This window comes from Mastomys coucha, unplaced genomic scaffold (genome assembly GCF_008632895.1).
Source record: "Mastomys coucha isolate ucsf_1 unplaced genomic scaffold, UCSF_Mcou_1 pScaffold9, whole genome shotgun sequence".
In the NCBI taxonomy this organism is placed as follows: Eukaryota; Metazoa; Chordata; class Mammalia; order Rodentia; family Muridae; genus Mastomys; species Mastomys coucha.
In genome coordinates this window covers 11,521,396-11,526,280 of record NW_022196915.1, presented here as the reverse complement: position 1 = coordinate 11,526,280, position 4,885 = coordinate 11,521,396, and positions in this window count along the sequence as shown.

Below are 4,885 nucleotides of genomic sequence, written 5' to 3'. Positions count from 1 at the left end.
GTGCAGCCCTGTCTTCTCTCTCCCTGCCTCGTCAGAGCAGGCTCAGCCCTCCCTTTGCAGAGCTAGCAGAGAAAAAGCCACCAACAGTTGGCACATAACAGTTTCCACAATGCAGGACTGAGAGGAAAGAACCCTCATTACTACAGAAAATGGGGTGGCCCTCCAAATATAGAGTGCACACACTAGTCATTGTCCAGGCAGGTCAAAATGACAATGTGCCTGAGATAGCCACATGAACTGGTTCTACACCTCCACACTTCCCTAACACCCTTCTAAACAAAATAGTCATCTTGGTGAGCTGAGGTCATGTCCTAGTGGGCCAAACACTTGCTGTGCAAATGTGAGGGTTTGAATTGGCTCTCCAGAACCTACTAAAAAGGTTGGATACTGTCGCATACATTGCTAATCCTAGCACGGCTGTTGTAAGATATGAGGCAAAGACAGGAGAAGCTCTGGAAGCTCACAGGCCAGCTAGCCTGGTGCACAGTAGTGGCAAACAAGAGACCTTGTGTCAAGGTGAAAGGACTAACATCTGAGGTTGCTATCCTCTAACCTGCACATACATGCTATGCCATGTACACACATACACACACACACACACACACACACACACACACACACGAGCAGAGAGAGAGACACAGAGAGAGAGAGAGAGTCTTTATAAAATCAAAATGTTCCCAAGTTCTGTTGTATCTGAGATGACAGCAGAGATCAAAGTTGAGACAGGAAGGGACAATGATATGCAGTTCTGTCCCCACCAAAACTCATGTTGGAATTTAATAGCTGATGGCAAATAACCATAACCCAAGAGATGTTTGGCCATGAGAGTTCTACCCTCATAAAGGAGTTAATACAGTTACCACGTGAAGAAATTTGTTATCACAAGGGGGTGACTGCATCTGCTCCCTGCTCTCTCTCTCTCTCTCTCTCTCTCTCTCTCTCTCTCTCTCTCTCTCTCTCTCTCTCTCTCACACACACACACACACACACACACACACACACACACTCTGTTGCCCTTTTGCTCTCTGTAATGAGTCAAAGTGGCCAAAAGTCCTCACCAGATGTATCTGCTCAGTCTCGACCTCTAGCTTCCAACATGTGAGCTTATAAATTCAGCACACCTCTTCCCGCATCCCACCCCTCGCTATAAACTGCCCTTTCTCAACTATTCCACAGGAAATTAACTGAGCCAGGAAAGGGACTGTCCACACCCTCTGCTCCTTGGTTGTTGAAACCTCTTCCCTGTAAACTGCTGAGGGTAGCAGGAAGCTCACTGCAGACAGCAGAGAGGAATGACCCACCCTCTCATCTCCACAAAAGAGGCTGGCTGGAGACAGAGAAACAGACCAGACCTGGCCAGCAGCCACAGGGACTGCATTAGCTTCTTGCAGAATTAGCAAATGGAGGTGGGATCTCTGTCTCCTACAGGGTACAAGGCAAGGCTGCAGGGAAAAATTCTGAAAACTCTTCTACCTCCCTACAGAGTTTGAGGGTGTGCTGTGTTCCACGCCGGCAGAGACCTTGGGTGGCTGAAGAGAAGTAGGGATGGGTTCCATCTTGCCAAGTGACAGATCTGTTTATTTCAAAGGCTGAACTCCAGTGTCCACTGCCAAACTCATCAGCTCTCCCAGTCCAAAGAACTCCTTAATGCAGTCATCTCAGCCCTCTGAGTCCCCTTGAGCTGCCCATCCCTGGTTTCATCAGCATCCCACACCACCCGCCACTCCAGACTCCAGGAGCCCTCCCTTGCCCTCCCTCCTTCCACTCACTCTGTTCACTGGATACTGGGAACCTGCCTTCTGCAAAGCATTGTGTTAACTACAAGCAGTCCCTGTGCTTCTGGCTTTCACAGGAAGTCACAATGGGGGACCTAGCAGAGCTGCACAGCCCGAGGGAACTTCAATGGAAAGTGTAGAGTGGCACAGCAAAAGCTCAGAGGGTGGGCTGGAGGGAGGGGTCTCACCAGCAGTGGGGAGGGCAAACCTGGATAGACAGAGGCATGACAAGGATGAAACGGTCAACAAGCATCAGCTGTAGTGTGAGTTCATAGGAACAGGAAGTTGCCTGATCATTTCTAGTCTCCTAAGCTTCATCTCGGAGTCTGAGATTGCTCCTGAGAACTTTATAAAGTATTTGGAAGCAAGCGACATCATCAGATGGATAATAGGAAGATCTTGTCTCTGACTACAGAGGGAGCCACAGGCAAGGGGACAGGAGGGCAGCTCCAAGAATACTGTCATGAGTGATGTCAGATAAAGAGAGGATGGTGAAAAGGTGGATCCTAGAAGACAGGGGGCAACTATGGAGAATGACAGGGAAGAGGGATCTGAGCTCTTCTACATACAGCATCCAGAATGGACATTCCTCTGCATTGTCTCATCAACCATTTAGCTTTGTGTGTCAGACACTGCCTCTATAACCATGTCACACAGGACATAGTTTAAGGTTTCTGGGACCATGTAAATATGGTTCCTCTTGCTCTGAGAAGTCAGAGGAGATAGGAACCCAGAAAGACAAGAAGTTCAGTGATGAGTATGCCTGAAGACCTGTAGTACATCAAGACATTGATGAGTAATGAGAGATATGGAGCTGAGAGTTTCAAGGGTAAAAAGCAGAGCTCAGAGACAGTCTAAGGAAAGGAAACCTCAGAATTGGAAATGAGTCCTATGTGAGTGAGTGAGTGTGTGTGTATGTGTGTGTGTGTATCTGTGCATGTGTCTGTGTCTGTGTGTCTGTGTGTCTTTGTGTATGTGTCTGTGTCTGTCTGTATGTGTCTATGTCTGTATGTGTGCCTATGTGCCTATGTGTATATGTGTGCCTGTGTGTGTCTATGTGTGTCTGTGTGTCTATGTCTGTGTGTGTGCCTATGTGCCTATGTGTGTCTATGTGTATGTGTGTGCTATGTGTATATCTGTGTCCGTGTCTGTGTCTGTGGTGTCTGAGCTGTGTCTTGGATGTGTTTATGTCTGTGTGTGTGTGTGTGTGTGTGTGTGTGTGTGTGTGTGTAGAATAAGAAGAGAGAAAGCCAAGGTCAGAAACCTAGAAAACAAACCCAATAGAGAAAATGGCAGGGCAAGCACAGGAAAGGGTTAACAGCCAGTCTGCAAAGCATTTTCTACCTTCACCCAGAGATACCCCAGGCAAGACAGGAAAATGACCTAGTCCAATTTCCTCATAATCCTGCTAGTGACAGAACCCCTGGCAAACACCCTAATGATACTGGCAAGCATCGAGGTTCTTATCTGTGGAATGCTTTTAGCAAGATGTGCCCTATCTGCCCAGCACTGCCTGCAGTAAACAAATATGGAACCTCTGCATTTATGGGGTGGTGCCCTGGGAAAGGTTATCCAAACTATAAAACAAGCCGAGAATTAGGTAGAGATTTTTGTTACCAAAATAGCTCTCTCTGGAGAGGGATGCCCCTCATGTATCATGTAGAGACCCCTTGTGACATATCTGGGCTAGGCTTCAACCTTATGTGTGCAGTCATGGAGAAATGCCCTATGGTCCAACACTCCACACTCTATATGCCTCTCTACTTGAATTGTGCAACTATTAGTAAGGCTTGATACTTTTCATGTTAGATCTAAGCTTCAGTTTATGAATCTGATTTGACCATCGAACTCTGTGTTTTATCTCAAAGACACACTCTTACTAACTACTGCATGATTTTCAGAATCCTCTGCCCAGCCCTGAGTTGAGCCAGGCTACAGGAATAGCAACTTGACCTTGGCTAGAGGCAATTCCTTAGCCAGGGAAGATCTGGTGTGGCATCAGCAGTGACGTCTCCCCAGATGTCAGGACGCCACGGATGCCTGAATGCAGAAGAAGTACAAGGTCAGTTCTGGAGAGAAACCTTAGTGTCTGTATTTCTGTGGTGGCAGAGAGTACACATAGGAACAGAAGGCCAAAATATAGACTCGTTCTGGAGAAAAACAACTGGTCCCTGGGATGGGCAGGGCAGTGGGAATGAAGAGAAGCTGGTAATTTAGTTCTATTCTGGATTTGGACGCTCTGGACTTGGGAATTGATTGAATCTACAGGGGAGGCAGCACTAAAATAGAATAATTTGAAGCTTCCCACTTAGATAACTGGGTGAGTGATAGTCCAGGTTGGCCTCGGACGTTGTGGGTTTTTGAGAACATCCTCACTTGCAGTCATGTCTTGTGGGTGGATGGATATCTGGTTCTGAAGCTCTAGAGAAGTCACTGACCTGGGGATAGAAAACACACTCTAGTTGGTACCTGATGGCTTGGGACACAGAGATCACAAAAGAAATGAGAATCGGAAAGATGAAAAGGCCAAGGACCATCACCAACTATGACAAGATTTCTCAAAATGCAGCCTAAAGGTAACCAAGGGTGTTTATAAAAGGCAGATTCTTGGCCCTGCATCAAAATTACAGAATCAGAATGTGTGGTGTGTGGAGCCTGAGCTTCTCATCTGCATGCTAATGAGCAGCCTGAATGGTGCTTAAGCACTTCAGCCTTTGAGAAGCACGGAGGTAAAGAATAAGCAAAGGCGAACTTGCTCCAAGGAGACAGAGGAAGAACAGGAGAAAAATGAACTCCCCATTCCTCCCCCCCAAAAAGCCCCAGCTAAGATCCTGCCATGAAAACAGGCAGAAAAGGTATTGGGCTGGGAGCTAGTGATTGTGTCCATTGTTTCTGCAAACCGAAGCAAGCAAGGACAAAAAGGGGTCCCTTTGGTCCTTGCTTGGCAGCATGGTGGTTGTAATGCTGATTTGGTAAAATTAATCAGTGATGGGGATGAAGATAAGATGGGAAGCCCCATTGAAATGGGCTGATGGGCAGGTGAAAGTGAAGAAGGAGGATATAGACCCTTCCCCTAAACAGCTTGGCTATGAACGGGGGGTGGGGGGGGT